At 35.6% G+C, this 7087-nt stretch overlaps 1 long non-coding RNA gene across 1 annotated transcript in view; it reads left to right on the top strand.

The window, feature by feature from the left end:
* The window catches only part of LOC112148009, a 68002-nt gene extending 61546 nt beyond the window's left edge, over window positions 1-6456 (top strand). Inside the window, exons 3-4 of the long non-coding RNA XR_002919566.2 lie at window positions 462-604; window positions 5137-6456. This is a non-coding gene — a long non-coding RNA (uncharacterized LOC112148009). The remainder of the gene's footprint in view (window positions 1-461; window positions 605-5136) is intronic.
* Window positions 6457-7087: the final 631 nt, after the last annotated feature.

Genomic DNA, 7087 nt, shown 5'->3' with positions numbered 1-7087 from the left:
ATCATACTTTTTTTTGAGAATACATTTTATTAATTTCTAAAATTGTCAAGTGAAACTTTTATTTTTGGAGCTTTTATGTATTTTCAAGTAAAAATCTACATTATAAGTGCAGTAAAAATATATTTACTGCACTGATAATCTCTGATGTCACCTATAGGCAGAAACTGTTAGTTTTCATAGATTGGACACAGGAAATGACTTTAAAACAATAATATTCAAATGGAAATAAATGCCAGCCAAATAATTACTTAAAGTAAAAAGTCAACTAAAGGAGAAAAAAAACTATCCAAGTTTTGAACATTTTTTTTACAGTCTAAGTTAAGCAATCAGAATTTTTGGAAAATAACATTTGATATTAAACCATTGTTTTTCTTTATTGGCCAAATAAAATCCATGTTTTTTTATTTATGTATCCATCTATTCATTTTCTAAACCCGTGTTGTCTCTTTTTGGGGTCACAGGGTTGCTGGAGCCTATCCATCCACCCATTTTACAAACCCGCTTATTCCCTTTTGGGGTCCAAGAGTTGCTGTAGCCTATCCTAGCTAATGAAGAACAAGGGCAGCCTTCACCCTGGACAGTTCACCAAACCATCGCAGGGCAAGTTTGTTTTCTATCTTCCATTAATTGTTTTATTTTACAGAAACATTATTTTACCTTACGAGATATTCCTTCTGCTCTGCAGTCAAGTTTGATGCCAGTCTCTTCAACTTTTAATTCATCCACATAATAAAGCCATATATTTTGTATTTGTATGTATTTTTCCACAAAAAGGTGAGTTTTGTTAATTCCAACATGTGATATTTTTAAAAGGAGCCAAGATAGATTTTTCATGAAAGGAAATTAAGTGGGATTTTCCCCAGACTAATTGGACCAAAGAACATTTATGTTATACTGATGTCACTATGGGTTCTTGGGGGGTTAGAAAATATAATATTAATCAAAGATCCTTTTTTACATAAGGTAACATAAAATGAAAACACAAAGCTGAGCATAGATTTATTTATGTATTGTATAAAATAGTCCTTTCTAATTTGGGAGTCATTGACAATTTGGTTGCTTCTGAAATCAGCCTCCAGTGGTCATGTGAGGAACTGCAACATTTGTTACTTTAGACTCGGTTTCAAGTTTAAGAACTTTGTGTCAAAGTTTGGTCATTTCTGCAAAATGATCAAATATTCTTGAATCCAATTTTTTAAAAAAGAGACGTGCCAAAATTAGATATTATTTTAATAAAATAAACCCAAACTATAATCCTAATTTTGACCCGATTTGGGTATAAAAATCCAGATTTTTCAATCACATATACATATAGGACCAGGTTGTGAGTTAAAGAAGTGATTCTGATAATTAATTCAAAATTCAGTCACAACTTTGGATAACTTTAAAACATTCTCTCCTTGAAAAAGTTGAATTCCCTTGAGTTACTGACTGCATGTTTTATAATATATTCTGTACTTTTGTTAAAACTGCTTCACTGCAGTCATTCACAGCTCAAGCTAACTCAGAAAAAAAATCATGTAAGTTATGTGGAGCAGGAGAAAGGAAGCAAGGTTTCATATTCTAGCTCCTGAATGGAAATAGTTTGCCCTCTTTAGATTCCCTATTTTTAGTTTATTTATTTATCTTAACCATAAAAAGAACAAGAGATAAGTCAATACCTTCACTGACAACAATAATCATTCTTTCAGTCATGTAATATTTTCAGTTAAGGGGGAAAAAAAATCTTCTTTTCAGCTAAGAAAATATGTTTAAAAATGACGTGAGCAGAAGCTGTAAATTATTAAAGCCCAAAGACTCATTCAGCTTTGACACAACTAAGTGTTCTGGGAATTTATCAATCGCCAGCACGTCATTATCACATCATAAATACCAGACATTCATTACAATCATCATGGGGCTCAGACGTCAACACCAGCCAATGACCACATAACCATTATCTATCGAGTTTCAGTGTAAAGACGGAAAATCACTTATTTGTGTTTATTTTTAAACTCAGGGGTGGAATTACTGTTAAGCAAAGGTAGGCAACCGCCTGGGCCCCCAGCTTTTTTGGTGCCCCCAAGCTAAAGAAAAAAGAATATTTCTAAAATTATTTTCATGGCCATCATTATTTAACTTTGTCATAATAAAAAAAAAATAAAAGGTGTGTGTGTCTGGGGGGAGATATAACTGAAATGGTACAAGACTGTTTATATTGAAGTGTTTATAATCTGCAGCAATGGAATATTCCACCAACAGCAATTCGGGTAGCAGAGAGAGAGTCTTCCAGGAGTTTGAAAGGGGAAAAAAAGCTGTAATAAGCAAAAAGCAAAGAGAAAGTAAAAAAAAATGTTTGCCATGCTTCCAAAAAGAACAGAATTAGAGGAACTCAAAAAGATAAAGAAAGTCATGAATGAGAAGAGACAGAAAAAAAGAGGAAAGGCAAAAGGAGGGCCAGGAAATCGACATTTCAAGATTTTTTTTGTTTTGTTTGACACCACTCTGTTGGGAATTGCTTTGTTCCATTATTCAAGTCTTTTTGCCTTCTTTGGTAAACCAGGATTATGGACGTTTTACTCTGGGTAAAGATTTTAAAAAGGAAATTATTGATGCAACCATTCCAGAGAGCCGAGGAAAACAAAGACGTTTGTATATCTGCTTGTCTGCAAGTAGATGCATCAGAATGGAGCGGAGCAGAGAGGTTTGGGCCTGCTCAGTGTATTTTTTACACAATGTAAGCAATCTTTTTAAAACTTAAAATAAAAAATATATGTCCTAGATCAAGAGAAAAATGCCACCAGAACATGTTAAAAACACAAAAAATATGATTTTCATTGGAGCAGGTCTTTAAAGCTGCACGTATTCTTCAGGTTTAAAGATGTAACTTATTTCCACAAATAATAGAGGAACTTCAGTTTATCTATCTAGTAAAGTACAAGAAGCCGAATGTCAATTTCTAAATCCAAATTTAAAACGTATTTGTCTAACAAAATATATGTTTTGTCAGTGAAAATGTGTTTTTCGTGTATTTGGACTACAGCTTTGCTAAAACCAAGTTCGTCAGGATTATATTTATCGACATGACTGCTTCCTGCCTCTCAATACGCAGGCCTGGAAGGCTCAAAGTGGGGAGAGCTGACCTCCCCACCCTACCATGTGCTTCATTGAATGATAAATTCAGGCATCAAGAGGTACTGTAGACAGAACAAGGCAGCATGGATATGAGTAAGATATTGATTATCCCATGGACAGCATGAAGTGAGGGGCTGGGAAAGAAGTGGGCTGCCGAGTGCTGCAGAGGTGGGAGCAGCTTTCAGAGGAAATAGCAGAAGTTTGAAGAGTTTAAATAGGACACTTTTTTTATTTTTTTACAATCTGTCAGTTTAATGCTTTGAAGGAAATCAACTGAGCGTCATTGGACATGTGCTGGCCCTGCAGCTGCTGTCAGCCTGACTCCCTGACCCGCCACACTTTGCCCATTCTAATCATTTTGAAATGTTCAGAGTTATTTCAAACAAATTCCACTTTAAACCCTTACATTTAAAATATTGGTTTTTTTTTTCTTTCTAAAAAGATTTGCTGATAGCATATATCAGGGATGTCAAACTCAATCGCACATGGGCCCAAAATCCAAAACAGACCTTAGGTCGCAGGCCGAACAGGATAAACATTTACTGAACACGCTAAAACAACATTTTTAAAACTTTAAAAATGTAACATTTTAACTTGTACTGAACCTCCAGACGAGGCCAGTGCCCTAACCCTAGCCTGGTCCGCGTCTGGTACCGCGTCCAGAACCAGTACTGATCTTTGATTTAAATGGATGTCAAAAAACGACGAGTTGGGGACACCTGAAACAATTTCTAGATGTGGAGGGGGTCCTTAACCATGCGTTAATATGTGACGAGTTGGGAATAAGAATGTGTTGCAATATGTTAACAGCGCAAGATAACATCTGGCCATTAATGACAAAAATCTAAAATCATCTGGCGGGCTAGGTATAATCACCCAGCAGGCCAGATCTGGCCCCCAGGCCTTGACTTTGACACATGTGGCTTATATTGTAAAGTTTAGACTGATATGTCCTTCATACTTGGTAGTTCCAGAGAGGAGATGGTTACATATATTAAATGATAGGAGTCTTTTTTTTCTATCATATTACCAAATTGCATTCACATTAAGAGGAAAGCAATGAAAACTAATGTAAAAAGCTTGAGGCGCCATTGAGAGATTGTCCATCTTTTGTAGAAACATGTCTCTGATTATTTTTATTCTAATAATTACAATCGAGGAGTCTGGGAAGACCCTCAAGATGTTATTACAGAAGCTTCCCTGCGAGAATTCAGAAACATAAAATCAAGGAAAATGTGTGCCTCTCATCTTAACTGACATTTTAGATGATATGACTTTAAAAACATTCAATGTAAAAATGTGATATTGGAGAAAAGGGGTAAAATAAAAAGACTTAATTAATGTCAGCTTTAATCATCATTACTGGTTCAATATCAGCCCCTTAACTCGCCCAAAAGCTCCACGCTGGATATGCGATGACCTGTGTCTCAGTAATCCTTGCCTCTGGCGATCCGAAGTACTTCAATGAGAAGAAAAGACGTTTTTTGTCTCCTTTCATGGTCTCCTCGTTAAATCGATGGCAGCCAATTGTGCGTAAAGTTGTTTGCACCTGCATTTTCAAGACGCGCAAAATGTAAATGCAAAAAGCTTCTGCTGTCCTGCTGCACGTTCAATAAATCCTTTTGCGTGTGCTAAATGTATGCACATTCTAGAAACATGCTTAAGGGATTATGCAATGCAAATCTGCACGTTCAATAGACGCAGTCCGGTGGGTGACCTTGCTTTTGCCCTGTCGCCATCTTTGCATGTTTGCAGGCAAAACTCTAGTATCCTGAAATAAGTGAATACATGATTTCAAGTGGCTTTATCAGGACGCAGTGACTGAGTTGAGAATGACCGTTCATGAGTTCTGGATGCAAATATTGAGATCTTTGAGACAAATCACAAAAGTCTCCTTTCAAACTCATAATAAAAGACTGAAATACATGTTGTCATAGTTTGTAGCATCAGAGCATTTGGGAAACCGAGTTAAGGAAGTCAGCACAATGAGCACGAGCTGTCAGGATGTTCTTTTCCACACAGATATTTTGCCCTTTCCCGAAGGGGCAGAAGCGCCTGGAAGTGTAATGAATTGTTCCGGAACACGCGGAGAGGTCGCTGAATGACTGCAGAATCACTCAGCTGCCAGTCCTCATCTGTCCGGGCTCCAGTGAACGCTAGGGTAGGCATTTCCTGTTCGGCAGATTTGGTGCAAATGGATTAGAAAGAAGAATTTAGTTACACTTGGAGCAGACCACTCTGCCAGGAAAAACTGTGGTTTCAACACCTGGCTGTTTCAGAGGTTTGTTATGCCAATTGTTTTCACATGTGTCAACAGTGTTGTGCAAATTACTTCTTGACTGTAATTTGTTAGACTTGTTTTACAAAAATAATATATTACCGTGCACTATTACTATATATATGACACAACTCCAGATTCTATTTGGGGTCTCTTCTTTAAAGACCCACTCCAATCATCTTTTGATCTATTTTCAAATATTTCCTAGTGATCTTTTAATTATAATCAAAATTTAAAAAGAAAAATTGTCATTTTCTTGGACATAGCTTCTGCAGAGCGGCAGTAGTTCTTTAGAAATTCGCCTTTGAGATGTTGGCAGCTCCGCTCGTGAGAGCGCTCAGTTTACACACTTCCCCACTAGCTTACAGCTCCTCACATCCCCAGTGTTCTGTCCCAGCTCTGGTTTAAGTTGTTTTATCGTTTGACCACTAGGGGGAGCAGGAGTGCTGCTCTTTTTAGCTTTAGCTCAAGATGAAGATAATCAAGAACAAGCTATCAAACGAGCACAAAACTGCCCTTCGTTTGCATTTTTCTTCCACAAAGCTTAGAGAATTCATGCCTGTGAGTCACTAAAATGAGCTTGTTTGTTAATAAAATGTATTTAGGCCATGTGAATGTTAGCTGCTAGTGGCTAACATTCCTAGCATCGTTTCTCTTTGAAAAGTGATCACCATCAGTTTAATCCATATAAATTAATTTAAACTTTCATAAATATTAGCTATTTGGAGCTAATATTTGGCACTTTAAAGCAGAACTAAGCTGAGAAGAAGCACAAAATTTACATCTATAGTTTTACCCTTAACAAAAATTTCAGTCAACATAAAATAAAAAAAAAATAAATAAATAAAAAAAACAGTTAGTGACTGAACAGTTGCTGAATATATTTAATGTTGCTTTGTTTATCTTGTCTTTGAACAACTAAGTTTTGGATGGCAAAAAAACTTGTCATTATAATCTTTCTCCACGGTTAAAGAACACATAAATTAAACTGTATTGATAAAGCACTTTAATTCAACGAGATTTACTGAATGAAAATGAAAAAAAAAACTTAAAAACAAAGAAAAGCACACTTTGTGCAATTAAAAACATAAATTTTTTGTTACGAAATCCCTTTTAATAACTGCTACCTACAAATTCTAAATGACTGACATGCTTTTCTGAGTTTTTAATCTCCACACAAAGTCAGTGAGATCCACTGTGTTCACAACTAACAGTAACATTCATATCTAGGCTTGATGTCATACTTTGCTGGAAATGAATGGCTTCAAGGCAATCCAAGATGTTGATAAAGCATGTCTCGTCTGAAGATAAGAGTATGTGCACAGAGCTGCAACAAGGATGCTGTTTCACTTAATGACCGGTTCATAATTTGTCTTTTTTTTTTCTTTAGTTGGTAATTTTACAGAACAAAGAACAATCGGAAAACTCTCTGAAAAGCATGGAGGAGAAACTGAATTGATATTACATTTTATTCCAAATCTCTGTACCAAATGTATTTATTGTGGAAAAAAATGTTTGTTTTTTTAAACTGTCTTTTTTTCTTGATTCAGCTCCAAAGTTCATTAAAGTTGAATGACATTTACTTATTTTGGTTCTTGCATCAATTGGAAAAAAAAAATCCCACTAATATACTATGTACCTACTCTTTAAAATAAGACACTTGGAAGTTTAATAATTGCAATTAACATTAAATAA

Source organism: Oryzias melastigma, linkage group LG9, assembly GCF_002922805.2.
Source record: "Oryzias melastigma strain HK-1 linkage group LG9, ASM292280v2, whole genome shotgun sequence".
Lineage (NCBI taxonomy): Eukaryota > Metazoa > Chordata > Actinopteri > Beloniformes > Adrianichthyidae > Oryzias > Oryzias melastigma.
The sequence above is the reverse complement of the archived record's forward strand: the minus strand, read 5'-3'. Positions and strand labels throughout refer to the sequence as shown.